The 17,341-nt window shown below is 56.7% G+C and overlaps 9 non-coding genes and 2 pseudogenes across 9 annotated transcripts; all 11 read right to left on the minus strand.

Annotated features, from left to right (window-relative positions):
• Nucleotides 1-912: 912 nt before the first annotated feature.
• LOC145427290 (5S ribosomal RNA) lies at nt 913-1,031 on the minus strand (annotated as a pseudogene).
• A 935-nt stretch (nt 1,032-1,966) lies between these two features.
• Nucleotides 1,967-2,085, minus strand: LOC145426733 (5S ribosomal RNA). The gene has a single exon (XR_013907449.1). It is a non-coding gene; the product is annotated as a 5S ribosomal RNA (ribosomal RNA).
• Nucleotides 2,086-3,141: 1,056 nt separating this feature from the next.
• On the minus strand, nt 3,142-3,260 carry LOC145427594 (5S ribosomal RNA). Its single transcript, XR_013908136.1, has one exon. It is a non-coding gene; the product is annotated as a 5S ribosomal RNA (ribosomal RNA).
• Nucleotides 3,261-5,757: 2,497 nt separating this feature from the next.
• On the minus strand, nt 5,758-5,876 carry LOC145426638 (5S ribosomal RNA). The gene has a single exon (XR_013907348.1). It is a non-coding gene; the product is annotated as a 5S ribosomal RNA (ribosomal RNA).
• Nucleotides 5,877-7,520: 1,644 nt separating this feature from the next.
• Nucleotides 7,521-7,639, minus strand: LOC145427064 (5S ribosomal RNA). The gene has a single exon (XR_013907788.1). It is a non-coding gene; the product is annotated as a 5S ribosomal RNA (ribosomal RNA).
• Nucleotides 7,640-8,693: 1,054 nt separating this feature from the next.
• On the minus strand, nt 8,694-8,812 carry LOC145427595 (5S ribosomal RNA). Its single transcript, XR_013908137.1, has one exon. It is a non-coding gene; the product is annotated as a 5S ribosomal RNA (ribosomal RNA).
• Nucleotides 8,813-9,827: 1,015 nt separating this feature from the next.
• LOC145426735 (5S ribosomal RNA) lies at nt 9,828-9,946 on the minus strand. The gene has a single exon (XR_013907451.1). It is a non-coding gene; the product is annotated as a 5S ribosomal RNA (ribosomal RNA).
• A 1,217-nt stretch (nt 9,947-11,163) lies between these two features.
• Nucleotides 11,164-11,282, minus strand: LOC145427226 (5S ribosomal RNA). Its single transcript, XR_013907958.1, has one exon. It is a non-coding gene; the product is annotated as a 5S ribosomal RNA (ribosomal RNA).
• Nucleotides 11,283-12,538: 1,256 nt separating this feature from the next.
• On the minus strand, nt 12,539-12,657 carry LOC145427330 (5S ribosomal RNA; annotated as a pseudogene).
• Nucleotides 12,658-13,591: 934 nt separating this feature from the next.
• Nucleotides 13,592-13,710, minus strand: LOC145426736 (5S ribosomal RNA). Its single transcript, XR_013907452.1, has one exon. It is a non-coding gene; the product is annotated as a 5S ribosomal RNA (ribosomal RNA).
• A 2,233-nt stretch (nt 13,711-15,943) lies between these two features.
• LOC145427208 (5S ribosomal RNA) lies at nt 15,944-16,062 on the minus strand. The gene has a single exon (XR_013907940.1). It is a non-coding gene; the product is annotated as a 5S ribosomal RNA (ribosomal RNA).
• Nucleotides 16,063-17,341: the final 1,279 nt, after the last annotated feature.

Genomic DNA, 17,341 nt, shown 5'->3' on the forward strand with positions numbered 1-17,341 from the left:
GCCACAGGCCCTGGTGTGGTGTAAGTGGCCTGAGCAAGAGCCACAGGCCCTGGTGTGGTGTAAGTGGCCTCAGCCAGCAGCCACAGGCCCTGGTGTGGTGTAAGTGGCCTCAATAGCAACTAAGGCCCTGGTGTGGTGTAAGTGGCCTCAGCCAGAAGCCACAGGCACTGGTGTGGTGTAAGTGGCCTCAGCCAGCAGCCACAGGCCCTGGTGTGGTGTAAGTGGCCTCAGCCAGCAGCCACAGGCCCTGGTGTGGTGTAAGTGGCCTCAGCCAGAGCCACAGGCCCTGGTGTGGTGTAAGTGGCCTCAGCCAGTGCCACAGGCCCTGGTGTGGTGTAAGTGGCCTGAGCAAGAGCCACAGACCCTGGTGTGGTGTAATTGGCCTCAATAGCAACTAATGCCCTGGTGTGGTGTAGGTGGCCTCAGCCAGCAGCCACAGGCCCTGGTGTGGTGTAAGTGGCCTCAATAGCAAATAATGCCCTGGTGTGGTGTAAGTGGCCTCTGCCAGCAGCCACAGGCCCTGGTGTGGTGTAAGTGGCCTCAGCCAGTGCCACAGGCCCTGGTGTGGTGTAAGTGGCCTGAGCAAGAGCCACAGACCCTGGTGTGGTGTAATTGGCCTCAATAGCAACTAATGCTCTGGTGTGGTGTAAGTGGCCTCAGCCAGCAGCCACAGGCCCTGGTGTGGTGTAAGTGGCCTCAGCCAGCAGCCACAGGCCCTGATGTGGTGTAAGTGGCCCCAGCCGGTCACTCAGGCCCTGGTGTGGTGTAGGTGGCATCAGCTAGCAGCACAAGACATTGGAAAACAGCCAAAAGCAATGTCGTTAATGTGCCCTCATTAATGGGCAGCTGCTTTTGGTCTTTTAATACACCCCTTCTCTGGATCAAAAGCGGTTCAAAGACATGAAAATGAAAGGCTTACAGCACCTGGTATTCCAAGGAAGTCTCCCATCCAAGTACTAACCAAGCCCAGCCCTGCTTAGCTTCCGAGATCAGACGTGGTCGGGCATGCTCAGGGTGGTATGGCCCTAAGCTGCTGGCCACAGCACAATGTCTCAATTTATGGATTCAAGTGATTAGGTGGCAAGTACCTGGAGTTACGAAGACAATCCTATAACCATACCTGCATGTTTGCATAATACCCTAACCCAAAGGCTCAGTTTAGCATTTATCCAACAGCACAGGCCCTGGATTGTTGAAGATGGCCTCAGGAACAAGAACAGGGCCTGGTGTGTTGTACATGGTCACAGCTAGCAGCACAGGGCCTGGTTTGGTGAAGATGGCCTCGGCCAGAAGCACAGGGCCTGGTGTGATATGAGTGGCCTGAGCAAGAGCCACAGGCCCTGGTGTGGAGTAAGTGGCCTGAGCAAGAGCCACAGGCCCTGGTGTGGTGTAAGTGGCCTCAGCCAGAGCCACAGGCCCTGGTGTGGTGTAAGTGGCCTTAGAAGCAAATAAGGCCGTGGTGTGGTGTAAGTGGCCTCAGCCAGAGCCACAGGCCCTGGTGTGGTGTAAGTGGCCTCAATAGCAACTAAGGCCCTGGTGTGGTGTAAGTGGCCTCATCCAGCAGCCACAGGCCTTGGTGTGGTGTAAGTCGCCTCATCCAGCAGCCACAGGCCCTGGTGTGGTGTAAGTGGCCTGAGCAAGAGCCACAGACCCTGGTGTGGTGTAATTGGCCTCAATAGCAAGTAAGGCCCTGGTGTGGTGTAGGTGGCCTCAGCCAGCAGCCACAGGCCCTGGTGTGGTGTAAGTGGCCTCAGCCAGCAACCACAGGCCCTGATGTGGTGTAAGTGGCCCCAGCCGGTCACTCAGGCCCTGGTGTGGTGTAAGTGGCATCAGCTAGCAGCACAAGACATTGGAAAACAGCCAAAAGCAATGTCGTTAATGTGCCCTCATTAATGGGCAGCTGCTTTTGGTCTTTTAATACACCCCTTCTCTGGATCAAAAGCGGTTCAATGACATGAAAATGAAAGGCTTACAGCACCAGGTATTCCAAGGAAGTCTCCCATCCAAGTACTAACCAAGCCCAGCCCTGCTTAGCTTCCGAGATCAGACGAGGTCGGGCGTGCTCAGGGTGGTATGGCCGTAAGCTGCTGGCCCCAGCACAATGTCTCAATTTATGGATTCAACTGATTAGGTGGCAAGTACCTGAAGTTACGAAGACAATCCTATAACCATACCTGCATGTTTGCATAATACCCTAACCCAAAGGCTCAGTTTGGCATTTATCTAACAGCACAGGCCCTGGATTGTTGAAGATGGCCTCAGGAACCAGCACAGGGCCTGGTGTGTTGTACATGGCCACAGCAAGCAGCACAGGGCCAGGTTTGGTGAAGATGGCCTCGGCCAGAAGCACAGGGTCTGGTGTGATATGAGTGGCCTGAGCAAGAGCCACAGGCCCTGGTGTGGTGTAAGTGGCCTCAGCCAGCAGCCACAGGCCCTGGTGTGGTGTGGGTGGCCTCATCCAGCAGCCACAGGCCCTTGTGTGGTGTAAGTGGCCTCAGCCAGCAGCCACAGGCCCTGGTGTGGTGTAAGTGGCCTCAGCCAGTGCCACAGGCCCTGGTGTGGTGTAATTGGCCTCAATAGCAACTAAGGCCCTGGTGTTGTGTATGTGGCCTCAGCCAGCAGCCACAGGCCCTGGTGTGGTGTAAGTGGCCTCAATAGCAACTAATGCCCTGGTGTGGTGTAAGTGGCCTCAGCCAGCAGCCACAGGCACTGGTGTGGTGTAAGTGCCCTCAGCCAGCAGCCACAGGCCCTGGTGTGGTGTAAGTGGCCTCAGCCAGTGCCACAGGCCCTGGTGTGGTGTAAGTGGCCTGAGCAAGAGCCACAGACCCTGGTGTGGTGCAATTGGCCTCAATAGCAACTAATGCCCTGGTGTGGTGTAAGTGGCCTCAGCCAGCAGCCACAGGCCCTGGTGTGGTGTAAGTGGCCTCAGCCAGCAGCCACAGGCCCTGATGTGGTGTAAGTGGCCCCAGCCGGTCACTCAGGCCCTGGTGTGGTGTAGGTGGCATCAGCTAGCAGCACAAGACATTGGAAAACAGCCAAAAGCAATGTCGTTAATGTGCCCTCATTAATGGGCAGCTGCTTTTGGTCTTTTAATACACCCCTTCTCTGGATCAAAAGCGGTTCAATGACATGAAAATGAAAGGCTTACAGCACCAGGTATTCCCAGGTAGTCTCCCATCCAAGTACTAACCAAGCCCAGCCCTGCTTAGCTTCCGAGATCAGACGAGGTCGGGCGTGCTCAGGGTGGTATGGCCGTAAGCTGCTGGCCCCAGCACAATGTCTCAATTTATGGATTCAACTGATTAGGTGGCAAGTACCTGAAGTTACGAAGACAATCCTTTAACCATACCTGCATGTTTGCATAATACCCTAACCCAAAGGCTCAGTTTAGCATTTATCTAACAGCACAGGCCCTGGATTGTTGAAGAAGGCCTCAGGAACCAGCACAGGGCCTGGTGTGTTGTACATGGCCACAGCTAGCAGCACAGGGCCTGGTTTGGTGAAGATGGCCTCGGCCAGAAGCGCAGGGCCTGATGTGATGTGAGTGGCCTGAGCAAGAGCCACAGGCCCTGGTGTGGTGTAAGTGGCCTCAGCCAGAAGCCACAGGCACTGGTGTGGTGTAAGTGCCCTCAGCCAGCAGCCACAGGCCCTGGTGTGGTGTAAGTGTCCTCAGCCAGCAGCCACAGGCCCTGGTGTGGTGTAAGTGGCCTCAGCCAGCAGCCACAGGCCCTGGTGTGGTGTAAGTGGCCTCAGCCAGTGCAACAGGCCCTGGTGTGGTGTAAGTGGCCTGAGCAAGAGTCACAGACCCTGGTGTGGTGTAATTGGCCTCAATAGCAACTAAGGCCCTGGTGTGGTGTAGGTGGCCTCAGCCAGCAGCCACAGGCCCTTGTGTGGTGTAAGTGGCCTCAGCCAGCAGCCACAGGCCCTGGTGTGGTGTAAGTGGCCTCAGCCAGCAGCCACAGGCCCTGGTGTGGTGTAATTGGCCTCAATAGCAACTAAGGCCCTGGTGTGGTGTAAGTGGCCTGAGCAAGAGCCACAGACCCTGGTGTGGTGTAATTGGCCTCAATAGCAACTAAGGCTCTGGTGTGGTGTAAGTGGCCTCAGCCAGCAGCCACAGGCCCTGGTGTGGTGTAAGTGGCCTCAGCCAGCAGCCACAGGCCCTGATGTGGTGTAAGTGGCCCCAGCCGGTCACTCAGGCCCTGGTGTGGTGTAGGTGGCATCAGCTAGCAGCACAAGACATTGGAAAACAGCCAAAAGCAATGTCGTTAATGTGCCCTCATTAATGGGCAGCTGCTTGAGGTCTTTTAATACACCCCTTCTCTGGATCAAAAGCGGTTCAATGACATGAAAATGAAAGGCTTACAGCACAAGTTACGAAGACAATCCTATAACCATACCTGCATGTTTGCATAATACCCTAACCCAAAGGCTCAGTTTAGCATTTATCCAACAGCACAGGCCCTGGATTGTTGAAGATGGCCTCAGGAACCAGCACAGGGCCTGGTGTGTTGTACATGGCCACAGCTAGCAGCACAGGGCCTGGTTGGGTGAAGATGGCCTCGGCCAGAAGCGCAGGGCCTGGTGTGATGTGAGTGGCCTGAGCAAGAGCCACAGGCCCTGGTGTGGTGTAAGTGGCCTCAGCCAGAAGCCACAGGCACTGGTGTGGTGTAAGTGGCCTCAGCCAGCAGCCACAGGCCCTGGTGTGGTGTAAGTGGCCTCAGCCAGCAGCCACAGGCCCTGGTGTGGTGTAAGTGGCCTCAGCCAGCAGCCACAGGCCCTGGTGTGGTGTGGGTGGCCTCAGCCAGCAGCCACAGGCCCTGGTGTGGTGTAAGTGGCCTCAGCCAGCAGCCACAGGCCCTGGTGTGGTGTAAGTGGCCTCAGCCAGAGCCACAGGCCCTGGTGTAGTGTAAGTGGCCTCAGCCAGTGCCACAGGCCCTGGTGTGGTGTAAGTGGCCTGAGCAAGAGCCACAGACCCTGGTGTGGTGTAATTGGCCTCAATAGCAACTAATGCCCTGGTGTGGTGTAGGTGGCCTCAGCCAGCAGCCACAGGCCCTGGTGTGGTGTAAGTGGCCTCAGCCAGTGCCACAGGCCCTGGTGTGGTGTAAGGGGCCTCAATAGCAACTAATGCCCTGGTGTGGTGTAAGTGGCCTCAGCCAGCAGCCACAGGCACTGGTGTGGTGTAAGTGGCCTCAGCCAGCAGCACAAGGCCCTGGTGTGGTGTAAGTGGCCTCAGCCAGTGCCAGAGGCCCTGGTGTGGTGTAAGTGGCCTGAGCAAGAGCCACAGACCCTGGTGTGGTGTAATTGGCCTCAATAGCAACTAATGCCCTGGTGTGGTGTAGGTGGCCTCAGCCAGCAGCCACAGGCCCTGGTGTGGTGTAAGTGGCCTCAGCCAGTGCCAGAGGCCCTGGTGTGGTGTAAGTGGCCTGAGCAAGAGCCACAGACCCTGGTGTGGTGTAATTGGCCTCAATAGCAACTAATGCCCTGGTGTGGTGTAAGTGGCCTCAGCCAGCAGCCACAGGCCCTGGTGTGGTGTAAGTGGCCTCAGCCAGCAGCCACAGGCCCTGATGTGGTGTAAGTGGCCCCAGCCGGTCACTCAGGCCCTGGTGTGGTGTAGGTGGCATCAGCTAGCAGCACAAGACATTGGAAAACAGCCAAAAGCAATGTCGTTAATGTGCCCTCATTAATGGGCAGCTGCTTTTGGTCTTTTAATACACCCCTTCTCTGGATCAAAAGCGGTTCAATGACATGAAAATGAAAGGCTTACAGCACCAGGTATTCCCAGGCAGTCTCCCATTCAAGTACTAACCAAGCCCAGCCCTGCTTAGCTTCCGAGATCAGACGAGGTCGGGCGTGCTCAGGGTGGTATGGCCGTAAGCTGCTGGCCCCAGCACAATGTCTCAATTTATGGATTCAACTGATTAGGTGGCAAGTACCTGAAGTTACGAAGACAATCCTTTAACCATACCTGCATGTTTGCATAATACCCTAACCCAAAGGCTCAGTTTAGCATTTATCTAACAGCACAGGCCCTGGATTGTTGAAGATGGCCTCAGGAACCAGCACAGGGCCTGGTGTGTTGTACATGGCCACAGCTAGCAGCACAGGGCCTGGTTTGGTGAAGATGGCCTCGGCCAGAAGCGCAGGGCCTGGTGTGATGTGAGTGGCCTGAGCAAGAGCCACAGGCCCTGGTGTGGTGTAATTGGCCTCAGCCAGCAGCCACAGGCCCTGGTGTGGTGTAAGTGGCCTCAGCCAGCAGCCACAGGCCCTGGTGTGGTGTAAGTGGCCTCAGCCAGTGCCACAGGCCCTGGTGTGGTGTAAGTGGCCTGAGCAAGAGTCACAGACCCTGGTGTGGTGTAATTGGCCTCAATAGCAACTAAGGCCCTGGTGTGGTGTAAGTGGCCTCAGCCAGAAGCCACAGGCACTGGTGTGGTGTAAGTGGCCTCAGCCAGCAGCCACAGGCCCTGGTGTGGTGTAAGTGGCCTCAGCCAGCAGCCACAGGCCCTGGTGTGGTGTAAGTGGCCTCAGCCAGCAGCCACAGGCCCTGGTGTGGTGTAAGTGGCCTCAGCCAGTGCCACAGGCCCTGGTGTGGTGTAAGTGGCCTCAGCCAGTGCCACAGGCCCTGGTGTGGTGTAAGTGGCCTGAGCAAGAGCCACAGACCCTGGTGTGGTGTAATTGGCCTCAATAGCAACTAATGCCCTGGTGTGGTGTAAGTGGCCTCAGCCAGCAGCCACAGGCCCTGGTGTGGTGTAAGTGGCCTCAGCCACTGCCACAGGCCCTGGTGTGGTGTAGGTGGCCTCAGCCAGCAGCCACAGGCCCTGGTGTGGTGTAAGTGGCCTCAATAGCAACTAATGCCCTGGTGTGGTGTAAGTGGCCTCAGCCAGCAGCCACAGGCCCTGGTGTGGTGTAAGTGGCCTCAGCCACTGCCACAGGCCCTGGTGTGGTGTAAGTGGCCTGAGCAAGAGCCACAGACCCTGGTGTGGTGTAAGTGGCCTCAGCCAGCAGCCACAGGCCCTGGTGTGGTGTAAGTGGCCTCAGCCACTGCCACAGGCCCTGGTGTGGTGTAAGTGGCCTCAATAGCAACTAAGGCCCTGGTGTGGTGTAGGTGGCCTCAGCCAGCAGCCACAGGCCCTGGTGTGGTGTAAGTGGCCTCAGCCAGTGCCACAGGCCCTGGTGTGGTGTAAGTGGCCTGAGCAAGAGCCACAGACCCTGGTGTGGTGTAATTGGCCTCAATAGCAACTAATGCTCTGGTGTGGTGTAAGTGGCCTCAGCCAGCAGCCACAGGCCCTGGTGTGGTGTAAGTGGCCTCAGCCAGCAGCCACAGGCCCTGATGTGGTGTAAGTGGCCCCAGCCGGTCACTCAGGCCCTGGTGTGGTGTAGGTGGCATCAGCTAGCAGCACAAGACATTGGAAAACAGCCAAAAGCAATGTCGTTAATGTGCCCTCATTAATGGGCAGCTGCTTTTGGTCTTTTAATACACCCCTTCTCTGGATCAAAAGCGGTTCAATGACATGAAAATGAAAGGCTTACAGAACCAGGTATTCCCAGGTAGTCTCCCATCCAAGTACTAACCAAGCCCAGCCCTGCTTAGCTTCCGAGATCAGACGAGGTCGGGCGTGCTCAGGGTGGTATGGCCGTAAGCTGCTGGCCCCAGCACAATGTCTCAATTTATGGATTCAACTGATTAGGTGGCAAGTACCTGAAGTTACGAAGACAATCCTTTAACCATACCTGCATGTTTGCATAATACCCTAACCCAAAGGCTCAGTTTAGCATTTATCTAACAGCACAGGCCCTGGATTGTTGAAGATGGCCTCAGGAACCAGCACAGGGCCTGGTGTGTTGTACATGGCCACAGCTAGCAGCACAGGGCCTGGTTTGGTGAAGATGGCCTCGGCCAGAAGCGCAGGGTCTGGTGTGATGTGAGTGGCCTGAGCAAGAGCCACAGGCCCTGGTGTGGTGTAAGTGGCCTCAAACAGAAGCCACAGGTACTGGTGTGGTGTAAGTGGCCTCAGCCAGCAGCCACAGGCCCTGGTGTGGTGTAAGTGGCCTCAGCCAGAGCCACAGGCCCTGGTGTGGTGTAAGTGGCCTCAGCCAGTGCCACAGGCCCTGGTGTGGTGTAAGTGGCCTGAGCAAGAGCCACAGACCCTGGTGTGGTGTAATTGGCCTCAATAGCAACTAATGCCCTGGTGTGGTGTAGGTGGCCTCAGCCAGCAGCCACAGACCCTGGTGTGGTGTAAGTGGCCTCAATAGCAAATAATGCCCTGGTGTGGTGTAAGTGGCCTCTGCCAGCAGCCACAGGCCCTGGTGTGGTGTAAGTGGCCTCAGCCAGTGCCACAGGCCCTGGTGTGGTGTAAGTGGCCTGAGCAAGAGCCACAGACCCTGGTGTGGTGTAATTGGCCTCAATAGCAACTAATGCTCTGGTGTGGTGTAAGTGGCCTCAGCCAGCAGCCACAGGCCCTGGTGTGGTGTAAGTGGCCTCAGCCAGCAGCCACAGGCCCTGATGTGGTGTAAGTGGCCCCAGCCGGTCACTCAGGCCCTGGTGTGGTGTAGGTGGCATCAGCTAGCAGCACAAGACATTGGAAAACAGCCAAAAGCAATGTCGTTAATGTGCCCTCATTAATGGGCAGCTGCTTTTGGTCTTTTAATACACCCCTTCTCTGCATCAAAAGCGGTTCAATGACATGAAAATGAAAGGCTTACAGCACCAGGTATTCCCAGGTAGTCTCCCATCCAAGTACTAACCAAGCCCAGCCCTGCTTAGCTTCCGAGATCAGACGAGGTCGGGCGTGCTCAGGGTGGTATGGCCGTAAGCTGCTGGCCCCAGCACAATGTCTCAATTTATGGATTCAACTGATTAGGTGGCAAGTACCTGAAGTTACGAAGACAATCCTTTAACCATACCTGCATGTTTGCATAATACCCTAACCCAAAGGCTCAGTTTAGCATTTATCTAACAGCACAGGCCCTGGATTGTTGAAGATGGCCTCAGGAACCAGCACAGGGCCTGGTGTGTTGTACATGGCCACAGCTAGCAGCACAGGGCCTGGTTTGGTGAAGATGGCCTCGGCCAGAAGCGCAGGGCCTGGTGTGATGTGAGTGGCCTGAGCAAGAGCCACAGGCCCTGGTGTGGTGTAATTGGCCTCAGCCAGCAGCCACAGGCCCTGGTGTGGTGTAAGTGGCCTCAGCCAGCAGCCACAGGCCCTGGTGTGGTGTAAGTGGCCTCAGCCAGAGCCACAGGCCCTGGTGTGGTGTAAGTGGCCTCAGCCAGTGCCACAGGCCCTGGTGTGGTGTAAGTGGCCTGAGCAAGAGCCACAGACCCTGGTGTGGTGTAATTGGCCTCAATAGCAACTAATGCCCTGGTGTGGTGTAGGTGGCCTCAGCCAGCAGCCACAGGCCCTGGTGTGGTGTAAGTGGCCTCAATAGCAACTAATGCCCTGGTGTGGTGTAAGTGGCCTCAGCCAGCAGCCACAGGCCCTGGTGTGGTGTAAGTGGCCTGAGCAAGAGCCACAGACCCTGGTGTGGTGTAATTGGCCTCAATAGCAACTAAGGCCCTGGTGTGGTGTAGGTGGCCTCAGCCAGCAGCCACAGGCCCTGGTGTGGTGTAAGTGGCCTCAGCCAGCAACCATAGGGCCTGATGTGGTGTAAGTGGCCCCAGCCGGTCACTCAGGCCCTGGTGTGGTGTAAGTGGCATCAGCTAGCAGCACAAGACATTGGAAAACAGCCAAAAGCAATGTCGTTAATGTGCCCTCATTAATGGGCAGCTGCTTTTGGTCTTTTAATACACCCCTTCTCTGGATCAAAAGCGGTTCAATGACATGAAAATGAAAGGCTTACAGCACCAGGTATTCCAAGGAAGTCTCCCATCCAAGTACTAACCAAGCCCAGCCCTGCTTAGCTTCCGAGATCAGACGAGGTCGGGCGTGCTCAGGGTGGTATGGCCGTAAGCTGCTGGCCACAGCACAATGTCTCAATTTATGGATTCAACTGATTAGGTGGCAAGTACCTGAAGTTACGAAGACAATCCTATAACCATACCTGCATGTTTGCATAATACCCTAACCCAAAGGCTCAGTTTAGCATTTATCCAACAGCACAGGCCCTGGATTGTTGAAGATGGCCTCAGGAACCAGAACAGGGCCTGGTGTGTTGTACATGGCCACAGCTAGCAGCACAGGGCCTGGTTTGGTGAAGATGGCCTCGGCCAGAAGCACAGGGCCTGGTGTGATATGAGTGGCCTGAGCAAGAGCCACAGGCCCTGGTGTGGAGTAAGTGGCCTGAGCAAGAGCCACAGGCCCTGGTGTGGTGTAAGTGGCCTGAGCAAGAGCAACAGGCCCTGGTGTGGTGTAATTGGCCTCAATAGCAACTAAGGCCCTGGTGTGGTGTATGTGGCCTCAGCCAGCAGCCACAGGCCCTGGTGTGGTGTAAGTGGCCTCAGCCAGCAGCCACAGGCCCTGGTGTGGTGTAAGTGGCCTCAGAAGCAAATAAGGCCGTGGTGTGGTGTATGTGGCCTCAGCCAGCAGCCACAGGCCCTTGGTGTGGTGTAAGTGGCCTCAGCCAGCAGCCACAGGCCCTGGTGTGGTGTGGGTGGCCTCAGCCAGCAGCCACAGGCCCTTGGTGTGGTGTAAGTCGCCTCATCCAGCAGCCACAGGCCCTGATGTGGTGTAAGTGGCCTCAGCCAGAGCCACAGGCCCTGGTGTGGTGTAAGTGGCCTCAGCCAGAGCCACAGGGTCTGGTGTGATATGAGTGGCCTGAGCAAGAGCCACAGGCCCTGGTGTGGTGTAAGTGGCCTCAGCCAGCAGCCACAGGCCCTGGTGTGGTGTGGGTGGCCTCAGCCAGCAGCCACAGGCCCTTGGTGTGGTGTAAGTCGCCTCATCCAGCAGCCACAGGCCCTGATGTGGTGTAAGTGGCCTCAGCCAGAGCCACAGGCCCTGGTGTGGTGTAAGTGGCCTCAGCCAGAGCCACAGGCCCTGATGTGGTGTAAGTGGCCCCAGCCGGTCACTCAGGCCCTGGTGTGGTGTAGGTGGCATCAGCTAGCAGCACAAGACATTGGAAAACAGCCAAAAGCAGTGTCGTTAATGTGCCCTCATTAATGGGCAGCTGCTTTTGGTCTTTTAATACACCACTTCTCTGGATCAAAAGTGGTTCAATGACATGAAAATGAAAGGCTTACAGCACCAGGTATTCCCAGGCAGTCTCCCATCCAAGTACTAACCACGCCCAGCCCTTCTTAGCTTCCGAGATCAGACGAGGTCGGGCGTGCTCAGGGTGGTATGGCCGTAAGCTGCCGGCCCCAGCACAATGTCTCAATTTATGGATTCAACTGATTAGGTGGCAAGTACCTGAAGTTACGAAGACAATCCTATAACCATACCTGCATGTTTGCATAATACCCTAACCCAAAGGCTCAGTTTGGCATTTATCTAACAGCACAGGCCCTGGATTGTTGAAGATGGCCTCAGGAACCAGCACAGGGCCTGGTGTGTTGTACATGGCCACAGCAAGCAGCACAGGGCCAGGTTTGGTGAAGATGGCCTCGGCCAGAAGCACAGGGTCTGGTGTGATATGAGTGGCCTGAGCAAGAGCCACAGGCCCTGGTGTGGTGTAAGTGGCCTCAGCCAGCAGCCACAGGCCCTGGTGTGGTGTGGGTGGCCTCAGCCAGCAGCCACAGGCCCTTGTGTGGTGTAAGTGGCCTCAGCCAGCAGCCACAGGCCCTGGTGTGGTGTAAGTGGCCTCAGCCAGTGCCACAGGCCCTGGTGTGGTGTAATTGGCCTCAATAGCAACTAAGGCCCTGGTGTTGTGTATGTGGCCTCAGCCAGCAGCCACAGGCCCTGGTGTGGTGTAAGTGGCCTCAATAGCAACTAATGCCCTGGTGTGGTGTAAGTGGCCTCAGCCAGCAGCCACAGGCACTGGTGTGGTGTAAGTGCCCTCAGCCAGCAGCCACAGGCACTTGGTGTGGTGTAAGTGCCCTCAGCCAGCAGCCACAGGCCCTGGTGTGGTGTAAGTGGCCTGAGCAAGAGCCACAGGCCCTGGTGTGGTGTAAGTGGCCTCAGCCAGAAGCCACAGGCACTGGTGTGGTGTAAGTGCCCTCAGCCAGCAGCCACAGGCCCTGGTGTGGTGTAAGTGGCCTCAGCCAGCAGCCACAGGCCCTGGTGTGGTGTAAGTGGCCTCAGCCAGCAGCCACAGGCCCTGGTGTGGTGTAAGTGGCCTCAGCCAGTGCCACAGGCCCTGGTGTGGTGTAAGTGGCCTGAGCAAGAGCCACAGACCCTGGTGTGGTGTAATTGGCCTCAATAGCAACTAATGCCCTGGTGTGGTGTAAGTGGCCTCAGCCAGCAGCCACAGGCCCTGATGTGGTGTAAGTGGCCCCAGCCGGTCACTCAGGCCCTGGTGTGGTGTAGGTGGCATCAGCTAGCAGCACAAGACATTGGAAAACAGCCAAAAGCAATGTCGTTAATGTGCCCTCATTAATGGGCAGCTGCTTTTGGTCTTTTAATACACCCCTTCTCTGGATCAAAAGCGGTTCAAAGACATGAAAATGAAAGGCTTACAGCACCAGGTATTCCAAGGAAGTCTCCCATCCAAGTACTAACCAAGCCCAGCCCTGCTTAGCTTCCGAGATCAGACGTGGTCGGGCATGCTCAGGGTGGTATGGCCCTAAGCTGCTGGCCACAGCACAATGTCTCAATTTATGGATTCAAGTGATTAGGTGGCAAGTACCTGGAGTTACGAAGACAATCCTATAACCATACCTGCATGTTTGCATAATACCCTAACCCAAAGGCTCAGTTTAGCATTTATCCAACAGCACAGGCCCTGGATTGTTGAAGATGGCCTCAGGAACAAGAACAGGGCCTGGTGTGTTGTACATGGTCACAGCTAGCAGCACAGGGCCTGGTTTGGTGAAGATGGCCTCGGCCAGAAGCACAGGGCCTGGTGTGATATGAGTGGCCTGAGCAAGAGCCACAGGCCCTGGTGTGGAGTAAGTGGCCTGAGCAAGAGCCACAGACCTGGTGTGGTGTAAGTGGCCTCAGCCAGAGCCACAGGCCCTGGTGTGGTGTAAGTGGCCTTAGAAGCAAATAAGGCCGTGGTGTGGTGTAAGTGGCCTCAGCCAGAGCCACAGGCCCTGGTGTGGTGTAAGTGGCCTCAATAGCAACTAAGGCCCTGGTGTGGTGTAAGTGGCCTCATCCAGCAGCCACAGGCCTTGGTGTGGTGTAAGTCGCCTCATCCAGCAGCCACAGGCCCTGGTGTGGTGTAAGTGGCCTGAGCAAGAGCCACAGACCCTGGTGTGGTGTAATTGGCCTCAATAGCAAGTAAGGCCCTGGTGTGGTGTAGGTGGCCTCAGCCAGCAGCCACAGGCCCTGGTGTGGTGTAAGTGGCCTCAGCCAGCAACCACAGGCCCTGATGTGGTGTAAGTGGCCCCAGCCGGTCACTCAGGCCCTGGTGTGGTGTAAGTGGCATCAGCTAGCAGCACAAGACATTGGAAAACAGCCAAAAGCAATGTCGTTAATGTGCCCTCATTAATGGGCAGCTGCTTTTGGTCTTTTAATACACCCCTTCTCTGGATCAAAAGCGGTTCAATGACATGAAAATGAAAGGCTTACAGCACCAGGTATTCCAAGGAAGTCTCCCATCCAAGTACTAACCAAGCCCAGCCCTGCTTAGCTTCCGAGATCAGACGAGGTCGGGCGTGCTCAGGGTGGTATGGCCGTAAGCTGCTGGCCCCAGCACAATGTCTCAATTTATGGATTCAACTGATTAGGTGGCAAGTACCTGAAGTTACGAAGACAATCCTATAACCATACCTGCATGTTTGCATAATACCCTAACCCAAAGGCTCAGTTTGGCATTTATCTAACAGCACAGGCCCTGGATTGTTGAAGATGGCCTCAGGAACCAGCACAGGGCCTGGTGTGTTGTACATGGCCACAGCAAGCAGCACAGGGCCAGGTTTGGTGAAGATGGCCTCGGCCAGAAGCACAGGGTCTGGTGTGATATGAGTGGCCTGAGCAAGAGCCACAGGCCCTGGTGTGGTGTAAGTGGCCTCAGCCAGCAGCCACAGGCCCTGGTGTGGTGTGGGTGGCCTCATCCAGCAGCCACAGGCCCTTGTGTGGTGTAAGTGGCCTCAGCCAGCAGCCACAGGCCCTGGTGTGGTGTAAGTGGCCTCAGCCAGTGCCACAGGCCCTGGTGTGGTGTAATTGGCCTCAATAGCAACTAAGGCCCTGGTGTGGTGTATGTGGCCTCAGCCAGCAGCCACAGGCCCTGGTGTGGTGTAAGTGGCCTCAATAGCAACTAATGCCCTGGTGTGGTGTAAGTGGCCTCAGCCAGCAGCCACAGGCACTGGTGTGGTGTAAGTGCCCTCAGCCAGCAGCCACAGGCCCTGGTGTGGTGTAAGTGGCCTCAGCCAGTGCCACAGGCCCTGGTGTGGTGTAAGTGGCCTGAGCAAGAGCCACAGACCCTGGTGTGGTGCAATTGGCCTCAATAGCAACTAATGCCCTGGTGTGGTGTAAGTGGCCTCAGCCAGCAGCCACAGGCCCTGGTGTGGTGTAAGTGGCCTCAATAGCAACTAATGCCCTGGTGTGGTGTAAGTGGCCTCAGCCAGCAGCCACAGGCCCTGGTGTGGTGTAAGTGGCCTCAGCCAGTGCCACAGGCCCTGGTGTGGTGTAAGTGGCCTGAGCAAGAGCCACAGACCCTGGTGTGGTGTAATTGGCCTCAATAGCAACTAATGCCCTGGTGTGGTGTAGGTGGACTCAGCCAGCAGCCACAGGCCCTGGTGTGGTGTAAGTGGCCTCAGCCAGTGCCACAGGCCCTGGTGTGGTGTAAGGGGCCTCAATAGCAACTAATGCCCTGGTGTGGTGTAAGTGGCCTCAGCCAGCAGCCACAGGCACTGGTGTGGTGTAAGTGGCCTCAGCCAGCAGCCACAGGCCCTGGTGTGGTGTAAGTGGCCTCAGCCAGCAGCCACAGGCCCTGGTGTGGTGTAAGTGGCCTGAGCCAGCAGCCACAGGCCCTGGTGTGGTGTAAGTGGCCTCAGTCAGAAGCCACAGGCACTGGTGTGGTGTAAGTGCCCTCAGCCAGCAGCCACAGGCCCTGGTGTGGTGTAAGTGACCTCAGCCAGCAGCCACAGGCCCTGGCGTGGTGTAAGTGGCCTCAGCCAGCAGCCACAGGCCCTGGTGTGGTGTAAGTGGCCTCAGCCAGTGCCACAGGCCCTGGTGTGGTGTAATTGGCCTCAATAGCAACTAATGCCCTGGTGTGGTGTAGGTGGCCTCAGCCAGCAGCCACAGGCCCTGGTGTGGTGTAAGTGGCCTCAGCCAGAGCCACAGGCCCGGGTGGGGTGTAAGTGGCCTCAGCCAGTGCCACAGGCCCTGGTGTGGTGTAAGTGGCCTGAGCAAGAGCCAAAGACCTGGTGTGGTGTAATTGGCCTCAATAGCAACTAATGCCCTGGTGTGGTGTAGGTGGCCTCAGCCAGCAGCCACAGGCCCTGGTGTGGTGTAAGTGGCCTCAATAGCAACTAATGCCCTGGTGTGGTTTAAGTGGCCTCAGCCAGCAGCCACAGGCCCTGGTGTGGTGTAAGTGGCCTGAGCAAGAGCCACAGACCCTGGTGTGGTGTAATTGGCCTCAATAGCAACTAAGGCGCTGGTGTGGTGTAGGTGGCCTCAGCCAGCAGCCACAGGCCCTGGTGTGGTGTAAGTGGCCTCAGCCAGCAGCCACAGGCCCTGGTGTGGTGTAAGTGGCCTCAGCCAGCAGCCACAGGCCCTGATGTGGTGTAAGTGGCCCCAGCCGGTCACTCAGGCCCTGGTGTGGTGTAGGTGGCATCAGCTAGCAGCACAAGACATTGGAAAACAGCCAAAAGCAATGTCGTTAATGTGCCCTCATTAATGGGCAGCTGCTTTTGGTCTTTTAATACACCCCTTCTCTGGATCAAAAGCGGTTCAATGACATGAAAATGAAAGGGTTACAGCACCAGGTATTCCCAGGTAGTCTCCCATCCAAGTACTAACCAAGCCCAGCCCTGCTTAGCTTCCGAGATCAGACGAGGTCGGGCGTGCTCAGGGTGGTACGGCCGTAAGCTGCTGGCCCCAGCACAATGTCTCAATTTATGGATTCAACTGATTAGGTGGCAAGTACCTGAAGTTACGAAGACAATCCTTTAACCATACCTGCATGTTTGCATAATACCCTAACCCAAAGGCTCAGTTTAGCATTTATCTAACAGCACAGGCCCTGGATTGTTGAAGAAGGCCTCAGGAACCAGCACAGGGCCTGGTGTGTTGTACATGGCCACAGCTAGCAGCACAGGGCCTGGTTTGGTGAAGATGGCCTCGGCCAGAAGCGCAGGGCCTGATGTGATGTGAGTGGCCTGAGCAAGAGCCACAGGCCCTGGTGTGGTGTAATTGGCCTCAGCCAGCAGCCACAGGCCCTGGTGTGGTGTAAGTGGCCTCAGCCAGCAGCCACAGGCCCTGGTGTGGTGTAAGTGGCCTCAGCCAGTGCCACAGGCCCTGGTGTGGTGTAAGTGGCCTGAGCAAGAGTCACAGACCCTGGTGTGGTGTAATTGGCCTCAATAGCAACTAAGGCCCTGGTGTGGTGTAAGTGGCCTCAGCCAGAAGCCACAGGCACTGGTGTGGTGTAAGTGGCCTCAGCCAGCAGCCACAGGCCCTGGTGTGGTGTAAGTGGCCTCAGCCAGCAGCCACAGGCCCTGGTGTGGTGTAAGTGGCCTCAGCCAGCAGCCACAGGCCCTGGTGTGGTGTAAGTGGCCTCAGCCAGTGCCACAGGCCCTGGTGTGGTGTAAGTGGCCTCAGCCAGTGCCACAGGCCCTGGTGTGGTGTAAGTGGCCTGAGCAAGAGCCACAGACCCTGGTGTGGTGTAATTGGCCTCAATAGCAACTAATGCCCTGGTGTGGTGTAAGTGGCCTCAGCCAGCAGCCACAGGCCCTGGTGTGGTGTAAGTGGCCTCAGCCACTGCCACAGGCCCTGGTGTGGTGTAGGTGGCCTCAGCCAGCAGCCACAGGCCCTGGTGTGGTGTAAGTGGCCTCAATAGCAACTAATGCCCTGGTGTGGTGTAAGTGGCCTCAGCCAGCAGCCACAGGCCCTGGTGTGGTGTAAGTGGCCTGAGCAAGAGCCACAGACCCTGGTGTGGTGTAATTGGCCTCAATAGCAACTAAGGCCCTGGTGTGGTGTAGGTGGCCTCAGCCAGCAGCCACAGGCCCTGGTGTGGTGTAAGTGGCCTCAGCCAGCAACCATAGGGCCTGATGTGGTGTAAGTGGCCCCAGCCGGTCACTCAGGCCCTGGTGTGGTGTAAGTGGCATCAGCTAGCAGCACAAGACATTGGAAAACAGCCAAAAGCAATGTCG

The sequence above is a fragment of the Astatotilapia calliptera genome, chromosome 3 (genome assembly GCF_964374335.1).
Source record: "Astatotilapia calliptera chromosome 3, fAstCal68.1, whole genome shotgun sequence".
Lineage (NCBI taxonomy): Eukaryota > Metazoa > Chordata > Actinopteri > Cichliformes > Cichlidae > Astatotilapia > Astatotilapia calliptera.